The 13,237-nt window shown below is 40.5% G+C and overlaps 1 protein-coding gene and 1 pseudogene across 7 annotated transcripts in view; one reads left to right on the plus strand and one right to left on the minus strand.

Annotated features, from left to right (window-relative positions):
• Positions 1-13,237, minus strand: part of SH3KBP1 (SH3 domain containing kinase binding protein 1) — a 341,474-nt gene that overhangs the window by 262,528 nt on the left and 65,709 nt on the right. The gene's annotated exons all lie outside the window — the stretch shown is intronic.
• Positions 7,094-7,810, plus strand: LOC123935239 (annotated as a pseudogene).

Genomic DNA, 13,237 nt, shown 5'->3' on the forward strand with positions numbered 1-13,237 from the left:
TGGTCTGCAAAAAACCCTGGGTCATCCGTCCCTCTTTTCTCTCACTACACATCCAGTCTGATCAGCAAACCCTAGTGGGGCTACCTTCAGAAATATCCAGAATCTGATAAGTAAATCCTGGTGGTATTACCTTCAGAAATATCCAGAATCGAACCACTTCTCCCTGCTCCCACTACCACCACCCTGGTCTCCCCGGGTTTTCCTGTGTTGGCCTCTGACCTATGCTCCCTGCTTCCATCCTTGCCCCTAGTGGTCTGTTCTCCACAGGGCAGCAAGAAGGAACCAGTTACAGCATCCCCGGTCACATCAACTCCACTGCCCAGAGCTCCTTTGATTATTTCCCATCTCACCCAGAGTCCCAAGTCTTACAGTAGCCCTACCTGATCTGGAGCCCTCTACACCTATCTTCTGACTCTCTCACCTAGCCTTCTCCCCTCTAGCACACTGGTCTCTGTTCTTCCTCCGACACACCAGGGACTTTCCCTCCTCAGGGCCTTTGCATATGCTGTTGCCTCTGCCTGAAAGCTCTTTCCCATGATCCCCCCACAGGTCTCTCTTCCTCGCTGGCTCAAGTCTTAACTTAAAGGTCACCTTTTCATTGAGGCCTTTGCTGTCCTCCCTATCATCAATTGCAATCCAGTCCCCAACATTCATATCCCTTCCCCTAATTTTTTCTCCCTCCAACATGCTATAACTTATATATTGTTTCTGGTTTAATATCTGTCCACTGCAGCAGGATATAAGTGCCATGAGAGCAGCGGTTTAGGTCCGACCTATTCACCCATGTATTCCCTAGTGCTTAGAACACAGGAAACACTCCACGAGCATTTGATAGATGAACGAGTGAACCTCAAAGAGCTCAATTAACTTCCCCCAAAGTCAGAGAGCTCAGCTCAGACTCCAAAACCAGTGCTCTGAGTCACCGGTTTGTGATCAAATAAAGACGCTTGATCAGTGCACACCCAGATAGCCACATACATGATAAAAATCAAACCAAATTGCACAGCAAGAGACAAAGTCCCCTAGCTCATTGGGTACTTTCATTAATCTCACATTCACTTAGAAGACAAGAGGAATTTAAAAAACAGCAACGTACAAAAAGTAATACACGCCTGGGAGCTACTTCAATCACAAGAAGCTGAAGGATGAATGCACCTTAATCCCTGAGGAAAAGTAAACATGTCAGATGAAAACATTTTTCAATTTTAAGTAAATTTTTTCAAATCTTCGAAATAAAGACACAAAACCCCTCCACTATTAGCATTTTAGCATTTTCCTCCCTATACAGAGGACTCGGTAGTTTGTAGGTCATACCACATGTACAATTCCACAGCCTGCTTGTCCCTCTCAGAGCACACGTATTTCTGCATTACTGTACCCAGCATGCGGGCCCCACATTGTAAGGCTACGCAGTAACTTGTCAGCAGGTAATGAAGTCAAAGCTGGTAAAAAGAAAAACAAAGAACACAAAATCAACCAAACATGGAAGCCTGTGACCACCACTCAGCACGCCGTCTTCAAATCGACTTCCAGCCCCACCACTGAACCTGGCCCAGGTGCATTTCCTAGAGGCCAAAAGAACAAGTTCCTTTGGAAATGCTCAGGCCATATTACTTCCGGAAGTCAGAACCTAAGACCGTGGTCTATTTAAGCGGCCACTACCACCAGTGTCCCAAGAGTGAGGGCCAAGTACCCAATGGTGTCAAAAACCACAAGTGCAGAGAAACAAGCAACAAAGATAGTCACTCATTCAACAAAAATGGATAAGCACTGCTGTGCGCCAGGCACCGAGGATACAATGCTGCACAGAGGCCATGGAGTCTTAGTCCAATAGGGAAGAGAGCTATTTGTCAAATAGCCACAAAAACAGATTTAAAATTCCAAAAGTCACAAGTGCTACTGAGGACAGAAATATGGCACTACAAAGGCCTGTAGAAAATGGGTATTTATAAGTCAGGAGGTCGAGGAAGATTTCCCTGGGAAAGCATGAACTGAGCTCCGGGGCTGAGAAGGCAATAGGGGGTACAGGGGGATGGAGGGGGATATGAGCCTAGAAAGAAAGATGGGGGTCACAGCACACAGGACCTTGCAGGCTGACCACATTCGAGAGTTTAGTCTTAAAACAAGGGAAGGCCAAAGATGGATTTTAAGAGCATGTGGAATACATGGGGAAAGGGGAATGACCAGAGTCACATATTAAGACCATCAGGGTAGCCTCAGTGTGAGGTACAAGCCAAAGGGGCAACAGAGCAGATGGGGGAGGAGTTTGTCCCAGGACACAGGGCCCAAGTGGGTTCTACATCCAGCCCTTTCATCAACACTGTCTCTGAGGCCCCTACCTCCCCTCCCCTTCCCACTCCTACCTCCCCTCCCCTGCCCAATGCTTCTACCCTCCTCCACGCCTCTTCGCCCCTCCCATTCTCCTTTCATTGGGCTGGCCAGTTTTCAGGCCAACTAAAGACAAGGCCAAATGACAACGCTTCCCTGTACCTGGGCAAGGGGCGGGGCTTCCCTAAATTGCCGCCACGACCATCACAACACGATGGCAGCATCTGACCGTCCAGAGAGGTAACCGGAGCACACGGGATGGGCTGGAGATGGTGGTTTATGGGAAAGCACTCACGAACAAGTGATAAAAATTGTAGACAGAGTCCCACGAACCCTTTGCCCAGCTTCCTCCAGTGATGATATTTTGTTTGACTAGAGTATAATATCAAAGCAAAGAAACAGACATTGGTTCACTTCTTTTCATTGTACTACAGATCTTTAGTTCTCATCAGGTTTTCCATGCACTGATGGGGGGGGTTGCATGTGCGTGTAACTATGCGATTTGATGCAGCGCGTAGATTTGCACGACCACCGTCACAATGAAGATACAGAGCTGTTCCATCTCCACAAAGGAACTTCCTCGAGGTACCCTCTTATAGTTCCACCAGTCCTCCCCCCAACCCTGCCACTCTCCCTTGGCAACCAGTAATCTGTTCTCTAACTCCACAGTTTTGTCATTTTGAGAGCATAATATAAACAGAGTCACACAATATATAACGTTTGAGATTGACTTTACTCACAAAGCACAATGCCCTTGCAATCCGTCCAAGCTGTTCTCTGTATTCATGCCTTTTAATTGCTAAGTAGTACTCTGTTGTATGGATGGACCAGAATGTGTTGAACTATTCACCCGCTGAAGGACATTCGGGCTGTTTCCAGTTTGGGCCTATTCGAAAAAAGCCACTATGAATGCTCCTCTACAGGTTTTTGTATGGACATAAATTTTTAGTCCTCGGGGATGAACATTCAAGAGTACAAGGGCTGGGTCATATGACAAGCACTTAGTTTTATAAGAAACTGTCAAACTGTGTTCCAGAGTGGCAGAACCACTTTACATTCCCATAGCAATGGACAAGAGAACCAATTTCTCTACATCCTTGCCTGCATTTGTATTATTACTATTTTTAGCCCCATTCTAATGCCCATTTTAATAGACACATAGTACTATCTCACTGTGGTTTTAATTTGCATTTCTGTAATGGTTGATGGTGTTGAACGTCTTTTCATATGCTTATTTTCCACCTGTATATCCTCTTTGGTGAAATGTCTGTTCATGCCTTTAAACCATTTTTAGTTGGATTTTTTGGCTTCTTGCACTGACAGTTCTTTACACATTCTAAATACAAGTCCTTTGTTGGACAGGTGGTGAGCAAACAGTTTGTTCCAGCCTGTAACCTATCTTTTCATCCTCTTCACAGGGTTTTTCACAGACAAAAGTTTTTAATTCTGAGGAAATCTAACCGATCGATTTCTTCCTTAATGTTCTCTTGGTGTGATATCTAAGAACTCTTTGCCTAGGCCTAGGTCCTGAAGATTTTCTCCTGTTTAATGCTAAAACTTTTAGTTATATGTTTTCCACTTAAATCCCCGATCCATTTTGAGATAAATTTTTTTACAAGGTGTTAAGGCTGAGGTTAAAGTTCTTTTTTTTTTTTTTCCGGGTCTGTGGATGTTCAGTTGTTTCAGCTGAAGGCTATACTTCCTCCACTGAATCACTTGTGTCTTTTTGTCAAAAATCAGTAGGGCATATTTGTGTGAGACTGTTTCTGGGTTCTCTATTCTGTGTCACTGGCTTATGTGTCTGTCTCTACGCCAATATCACACTGTCTTGACTGTTAGAGCTACTGCACTAAGTCATAACATAGTCCTAGAAGTCCTTCTACACTGCTCTTTTTCAAAATCGTTTTAACTGTTCTAGGTCCTTGATTTTTCCATACACATTTTAAAACAAGTGAGGCTACCAAAAAAAAAAAAAAAACTTTCCTGGGATTTTGATAGGAATTACCCTACTGATAGATTGATTAATTTGGAGAGAACTCACATCTTCACCTTGTTGACTCTTCCAATTCACAAACACAGTATAACTTTATTATTTATTTAGATCTTCGTCAAATACTTGCATCAACATTTTGTAGTTTCAGTACATATATCCTGTGTGTGTTTTGCTAGATTTATATCTAAGTAGCTCAATTATTTTAGGAGTGATTGTAAATGGAATTGTGCTTTTAATTTGGGTTTCCATATGTTCATTGCTAGGATATAGAAAAATTAATTTTTGTGTGTTCACTTTTCTATCCTGTGACCTTGCTGAATTCACTTATTAGTTCCAGAAGTTATTTTGTATGTTCCTGGGATGTTTTATGAGAGAATCATGTCATCTGCAAACAGGGACAGTTTTATTCTTCCTTTCCGATTCCTATGTCTTTTACTACTCTTCTCAGCATTGTGCTGGCTGGGACTTCCAGTACTGTGGTAAGAGCAGATATCCTCAGCTTGTTCTCATCCTCAGGAAGAAAGCATTCAGCCTTTCACCATTTAGTATAATATTGATGTAGGGTTTTTGGTTTTTTGTAGATGCTAGTTATTAAGCTGGGGAAATCCCCCTCTGTTCCTACTTTGCTGAGAGTTTTTATCGTGAATGGATGTTGAATTTTGTCCCATGTTTTTTTCTGCATCAATTGATATGCTTACGTGATTTCTTTTCTCCTATAGCTTGTTGATATGGTGGATTACATTAACTGATGTTCAAACAATGAAGCTGCCATCATACCTAGAATGAACCCCTATGGTACATAGTTGATGTTGCTGGATTTGTTTTGCTAACACTTTGTTGTGGATTTTTCTGTCTCTGCTCTTGAGGGAAATTGGTCTGTAGTTACTTTTGTACTGTTGGTCTGGTTTTGGTACCAAGGTAATACTGGCCTCAAAATGAATTAAGAGGCATTCCCTCCTCTTCTATTTTCTTGAAAAAATTATGTAGAATTGGCAAAATTGAACTACTGGGATTTCATCAAGATAAAAATCTTTTGCACAGCAAAGGAAACAAACAGTCAACAAAACCAAAAGACAATGGACAGAATGGGAGAAGATATTTATAAATGACACTATAAATAAAGGGCTAGTATCCAAAAATCTATAAAGAACTGTGGGATCCACAGAATTTGCGAACAGCAGCAAAGCTACAGGGTGTGTTTTTGTTGACAGCCACGGTTGTGTCAAGCAGGTGTGGATCCAGCCCTATTGTGGGGGTGGGGGGCTCTGCTGGGGAAGACAAGGGGCCAGAGTAAGTCCCCTGCAGCATGTGGGTGCTGTGGAGAAAATTCAGTGATACACTTGTCTCTGATCCTAGATGCAGAATCTGTACCTAAGAGGAAATGACTTCTGGAATAAGATGATTTTATGAATGTTTAAAATGCCCAGAGCATTAAAGTAATATTTCAAGTGTCCAAAAAAAAAAGAATAATCCAATCAAGAAATGGGCAGAAGACATGAACAGACATTTCTGCGAAGACATCCAAACAGCCAACAGACACATGAAAAAGTGCTTAACATCAAATAATCCAATCAAGAAATGGGCAGAAGACATGAATAGACATTTCCGCAAAGACATCCAAACAACCAACAGACACATGAAAAAGTGCTCAACATCACTTGACATCAGGGAAATACAAATCAAAACCACAATGAGATACCACCTCACACCAGTCAGAATGGCTAAAATTAACAAGTCAGGAAATGACAGATGTTGGCGAGGATGCGGAGAAAGAGGAACCCTCCTACACTGTTGGTGAGAATGCAAGCTGGTGCAGCCACTCTGGAAAACAGTATGGAGGTTCCTCAAAAAGTAAGAGCTACCCTATGACCCAGCAAGCACATACTGGGTATTTACCCCAAAGACACAAATGTAGCAATCCAAAGGGGCATGTGCACCCCAATGTTTATAGTAGCAATGTCCATAGAAGCCTAACTACGGAGAAAGCCCAGATGTCCATCAACAGATGAATGGATAAAAAAGATGTGTGTACATGTACACACACACACACACACACACACACACACACAGGAATATTATGCAGCCATCAAAAAATGAAATCTTGCCATTTGAAACGATGTGGATGGAACTAGAGGGTATTATGCTAAGCAAAATAAGTCAATCAGAGAAAGACAATTATCATATGATCTCACTGATACATGGAATTTGAGAAACAAGGCAGAGGATCATAGGGGGAGGGAGGAAAAAAATGAAACAAGATGAAACCAGAGAGGGAGACAAACCGTAAGAGACTCTTAATCTCAGGAAACAAATTGAGGGTTGCCAGAAGGGAGGGGGTTAGAAAGATCGGGGGGCTGGGTGATGGACATTGGGTAGGTATGTGCTATGGTGAGTGCTGTGAATTGTGTAAGACTGATGAATCACAGACCAGTATCCCTGAAACAAATAATACATTATCTGTTAATAAAAATAAATGAATTAAATTTCTTTTTAAATGAACTAACATACTCTCACCATACAGTCCAGCAACCACCCTCTTTGGCATTTACTCAAAGTAGTTGAAAACTTAGAGTCACACAAAATCCTGTACACACACACAGATGTTTATAGCAGCTTTATTCAGAACTGCCAAAACTTGGAAGCAAACAACAGGTCCTCCAGTAAGTGAATGGATAAATAATTGGTGGCACAGGCAGATAAGGGAATATTAAGTGCTAAAAAGCAATGAGTTCTCAAGCCACTGAAGAGAAATGGGGGGATCTCGGTGCAGTAATGGCGTCTACTCTGGAGTCCTCCGTGGAGGACCCAAGACGGAACTTTGTTCGAGTTTTGGAAAAGCGAGATGGCACTATTATGGCTCCTTTGGAAAAGGAGCACTGTGGCTCCAGCGGCATGGGCCGTGTTGTTTGGGATGCTGCCATTGCCCATTCTAAGAATTGCCCGGGGTTTTCTGGCAATGGGGCGCACGCTCTGAGCCGGCAGTCCGGTCTGGAGCTGGGCTCCCGGACTGGGGCTGTGGGGTTCATAGCTGCTACCCTCGGGGCTGATGTTGTGGTCACAGATCTGGAGGAATTGCAAGATTTGCTGAAGATAAATATTAATATGAACAAGCATCTTGTCACTGATTCTGTTCAAGCCAAAGTACTGAAATGGGGGGAAGAGACAGAAGACTTCCCTTTTCCACCAGACTTCATACTGATGGCCAACAGCATATACTATGAAAGTCTTTGGAGCCATTGTCGAAAACTCCAAAAGGTCTTAGTGGATATGAGACTTGTATTATATGTTGTTATGAACAACGAACAACGAGGAAAAAAAATCCAGAAACTGAGAAAAAATAATTTGAGCTCTTCCAGCTAGACTTTGACTTTGAAAAAATTCCTTTAGAGGAAACATGATGAAGAATATTAAAGCAAAAATATTCATATTTTATACATCAGAAAGAAAAAATCAAAATCTCCATTGTGAAATCTTTAGTCATCTTATCCATGCCTCTAACAACCTGGGTGAGCTTAAGATGTGAATGGAGCATGTAAATACAGCAGGGGAAGATTGCGTTCACAGATTTTTCCAGCATGTCCAAAGAGATTTGATATGTAACTGACAACCACCATGGGCTGCCTGCAATTTGAAAAATGATTACTGCCTGCCTGCCAATGGGCCTGAAATCCAACTTAGTTCATTTGTAGCTCAGCATCAAGCTCTGCTTAAAAGAAAACTGTGTATCAGTCACTCCTCAAATGAAAATTGGGGGGGCGCCTGGGTGGCTCAGTGGGTTAAAGCCTCTGCCTTTGGCTCGGGTCATGATCCCAGGGTCCTGGATCAAGCCCCGCATCGGGCTCTCTGCTCCATGGGGAGCCTGCTTCCTTCTCTCTCTCTGCCTGCCTCTCTGCCTAGTTGTGATTTCTCTCTGTCAAATAAATAAAATATTTTAAAAAAATGAAAATAGGGGTTGAGGTTTGCCTAAAGTCTGCCAGAAATAAACAGTGAGGCGGCAGGGTTGACGTGGCGTTATTGTCAGGAAACTAGAGATGAATTGATCCAATTTCTAAACAGAGACATCTATTACTATGTGATTCTGTTTAAGTCGCAACTAGTAAAATTTAGCTGCCTTTAAGATCAATAAATCTTAAAAGTTGTTTTTTATTTTAATATAACTATGCAGTGGTTTTTATCATGTGTATTTTCTACTTCATTGCTATTATTAGGATCATTTTGATCTTTAGATGTTCTTTTTAAAAAAACCTGAAAATACTGTTTTTTATTCTTCTATTAGCCAAAGATTTTTTCTTTTCCTCTGCCATACATGTCTATGTGAGTTACATAGTAAATTATACTGTAATGAGTTGGTAGGAATGAAAGTAAGAAATCGGGAGGGGGAAAAGGTATCTTTACAAACTTTTCCATTTGAGAATGGAGAAAGAATAAAAATCCAGTTTCAGGCTTGTGCAGTTATGTGGCTCTTGTACTTTTCTTTGCATATATCTTCGAGGAAAATGGCTAAAATCACCAGGGTTTACATGAAACAGAGAAATGTTTTAAGTAACTACAAATGTGGTTCTCTATATATTGACTAAGTGATTTTCATTCTATGTATTCTCTGTTTTATGTTATAATGATACTCATCTGCTCACAGACTGATCTATCAAGGACTCGAGTTTCAGCAGTTGTGAAGAGTAATACTAACTGGACAGAATTCTGGATACAGTTCCAGTTGGAGGCATGGCTGCTAGGTGGCACATTTTATGTATTAAAATAAACATTGTTTTGGGGGGGAAAAAAAGAAATGGAGAGATCTTAAGTGCGTACTGCTAAGTGAAAAAAAGCCAATCTGAAAAGGCTGCATACCACGTGATTCCAACTGTAAGACATTCTGGAAAAGACAAACTGTGGGGATAGTAAAAAGATCAGTTTCAGGGTTTGGGAGGAGGGATGAATAGGCAGAACACAGAGAATTCTCAGGGCAGTGAAACCACTCCGTATGTTACTACAGACGTAGATACATGTCATTATACATGTGTCAAAACCCACAGAATACACAACATGTAGAGTGGATCCTAATGTGAAATGTGGACTTTAGCTGATTATGATGTGTCGAGAGAGGCTCATCTTCTGTGCAAAATGGCCCACTCTGGGGGGGGACATAGATGCCAGGGGAGGCTGTGCTGGTGTGTGGAGAGGGGGTTTATGGGAACTCTGTACGTTCTGCTCAGTTTTGCTGTGGACATAAAGCTACTCTGAAAAACAAAATCTATTAAAAGTTGAAATAAAAAAGACAGATTTGACACAAGAAAAAAAGATCATGTGGAATTGGTGCTAATTCTTTAAATATTTAGTAGAAATCTCTAGGAAAACCCTCCAGGTTTGGAGATTTCTTTTTTGGAAGCTTTTAAATTATGAATTCAATTTCTTTAAAAGTTACAGGACTAATGAAATTATCCATCTATTTTATCTTGAGTGAGTTTTGGTAGTTTGTGGTTGTTCAAAGAATTCATCCATTTCATCTAAATTGTCAAATGTATGTACATAGACCTGTTGGTAATATTCTCTTATGATCCTTCTAATGACTATAAGATCTGTGGTAATAGCCCCTGTTTTATTCCTACCGTTGCAATTTGTGTCTTTTTTATCTTTGTCAGTCTTCTTATAAATTTATCCATTTTATTATCTTTTCAAATAGCTAGTTTCTTCATTTATTTTCTCTGCTGCTTTTCTGTTTTCAACTTCAGTGACTCCAGTTTTTCATTACTTTCTTCTGCTTTTTGCTTTTTTCTTTTTTTCTTCTAATTTTCTTGAAGTGGGAGCTTAGGTTATTGATTTCAGAACTTTCCTCCATTAGTTTTTTTAGATTTCATTTATTTATTTGAGAGGAACAGAGAGAGCACAAGTTGGGGAGAGGGGTGGAGGAAGAAGGAGAAGCAGACTCCTCGCTCAGCAGGGAGCCTGAGGCGGGCTCAATCCCAGGACACCGAGATCAGGACCTGAGCTAAAGGCACACACTTAACCAACTGAGCGAAAAAGGCACCCAGGACTTTCCTCCATTTCTGATGAGAAAATTAAGTTCTATAAATTTTCCTCTCAGCACTGCTTTAGCTATGTCCCACCAACTGTGATATGTTGTGTTTTCATCTTCACTCAGTTTGATATATTTGTTAAATTTTCTTTGAGACTTCCTCTTCAACTCATGAATTATTCAGAAGTGTGTTATTTGATTTCTAAGTGTTTGGGGATTTTTCTGTTATCTTTATGTTATGTGACTGATTTCTGGTTTGATTACATCATAGTCAAACAACATAATCTGTATTTCCATTCCTTTAAATACATTGAGGTTAGTGTTATGACCCAGAGTATGGTCTAACTTGGTGAATGTTTCATGCATACTGATGAGGCTGTCTTTTATGCTATTTCTGGGTAGAGTGCTCTATAAATGTCCACTAGAATTACTTGGTTGATGATGTTGTTCAGTTCTTCCATATCCTCACTGATATTCTATTTAGTAGTTCTTTCAAATGCTGAGAGAGCAATGCTGAAGCTCCCAATTATAACTGTTCCATTCTAACAGTTTTTCTTCATGTATTCTGCAACTCTATTGTTTAATGCATATGCATTAGGATTGCTGTTTTATTGATGTAATGACAATGTTATCATTTGTCCTTCTCTCAGTAATTTTCTTTACTCTTTAGTCTACCTTATCTGATATTATAAACAGCCACTCCCACTTTTTAAAAAAATTAACATTTTTATGGATTACCTTTTTTTACCCTTTTACTTTTAACACATCTATATCAATACATTAGAAGTGAGTGTCCTGTAGGCAGCACATGGTTGAGTCACATTTTTTTATCCACTCTGTCATCTGTCTTTCAATTGGTGTATTCAGACCATTTACGCTTAAAGTAATTATTGATATGTCAAGGCTTAAGTCTGCCTTTGTATTATCTGTTTTCTCTTTATTTTCTATTTATCATTCTTATTTTTCCTTTTTCTTGCCTTCCTGTGAGCTACTTATTTTTAAATTTTTTTATCATGTTATGGTAGTCACCATACAGTACATCATTAGTTTTTGATGTAGTGTTCCATGATTCATAGTTTGCGTTTAACACCTCCATGCAATACGTGCCCTCCTTAATACCCACCACCAGGCTCACCCATCCACTGAACCCTCCTCCAAAACCCTCAGTTTGTTTCCTGGAGTTCATAGTCTCTCATGGTTCCTCTCCCCCTCTGATTTTCCCCTTCATTTTTCCCTTCCTTCTCCTAATGTCTTCCATGCTATTCCTTATGTTCCACAATAAGTGAAACTATAAGATAGTTGTCTTTCTCTGCTTGACTTATTTCGCTTAACATAACCTCCTTCAGTTCCATGTTGATGCAAATGGTTAGTATTCATCCTTTCTGATGGCTGAGTAATATTCCATTGTATATATAGACCACATCTTCTTTAGCCATTATTTCTGGTAAAGAGCATCTCGGCTCCTTCCACAGTTGGGCTATTGTGGACATTGCTGCTTTGAACATTGGGGCGCATGTGGCCCTTCTTTTCACTACATCTATATCTTTGGGGTAAATACCCAGCAGTGAAGTTGCTGGGCCATAGAGTAGCTTTATTTTTAACTTTTGAGGAACCTCCACACTGTTTTCCAAAGTGGCTGCACCAACTTGCATTCCCACCAACAGTGTAAGAAGGTTCCCCTTTCTCCACATCCTCTCCAACACATGTTGTTTCCTGTCTTGTTAATTTTGGCCATTCTGACTGGTGTAAGGTGATATCTCAGTGTGGTTTTAATTTGAATTTCCCTGACAGCTAATGATGGTGCACATTTTTATCATGTGTCTGTTAGCCATTTGTATGTCTTCTTTGGAGAAGAGTCTGTTCATGTCTTCTGCCCATTTTTGGACTTGGTTATTTGTTTTTTGGGTGTTGAGTATGAGAAGTTCTTTGTAGATCTTGGATACCAGCCCTTTGTCTGTAGTGTCATTTGTAAATATCTTCTCCCATTCTGTGGGTTGCCTTTTTGTTTTGTAGACTGTTTCCTTTGCTGTTCAGAAGTTTTTTTTATCTTGATGAAGTCCCAAAAGTTCATTTTCACTTTTGTTTCCCTTGCCTTTGGAGATATGTCTTTTTTTAAAAAAAAAGATTTTATTTATTTATTTGACAGAGAGAGAGAGATCACAAGTAGGCGGGGGGCGGGGGAGCAGTTTCCCTGCTGAGCAGAGAGCCCGATATGGGGCTCAATCCCAGGACCCTGAGATCATGACCCGAGCCGAAGGCAGAGGCTTAACCCACTGAGCCACTCAGGTGCCCGGGAGATACGTCTTGAAAGAAGTTGCTGTGATTGATGTTGAAATGGTTGCAGCCTATGTTCTCCTCTAGGATTTTGATGAATTCCTGTCTCACATTGAGGTCTTTCATCCATTTAGAGTTCATCTTTGTGTATGGTGTAAGAGAATGGTCGAGATTCATTCTTCTGTATATAGCTGTTCAATTTTTCCAGCACTATTTATTGAAGATACTTTTTTCCATTGGGTGTTTTTTCCTGATTTGTCAAAGATTAGTTGACCATAGAGTTGAAGGTCCATAGCTGAGCTCACTATTCTGTTCCACTAATCTATGTGTCTGTTTTTGTGCCAGTACCATACTATCTTGATGATCACAGCTTTATAATATAGCTTGAAACCAGGCAACATGATGCCCCCAGCTTTGTTTTTCTTTTTCAACATTTCCTTGGCAATTTGGGGTCTTTTCTGGTTCCATACAAATTTTAGGATTGTTTGTTCCAGCACTTTGAAAAATGCCATTGGTATTTTGATTGGGATTGTGTTGAAAGTATAGATTGCTCTGGGCAGCACAGACATTTTATAACAATGTTTATTCTTCTGATCCATGAGCATGGAACATTTTTCTATCTTTTTGTG

Source organism: Meles meles, chromosome X, assembly GCF_922984935.1.
Source record: "Meles meles chromosome X, mMelMel3.1 paternal haplotype, whole genome shotgun sequence".
Lineage (NCBI taxonomy): Eukaryota > Metazoa > Chordata > Mammalia > Carnivora > Mustelidae > Meles > Meles meles.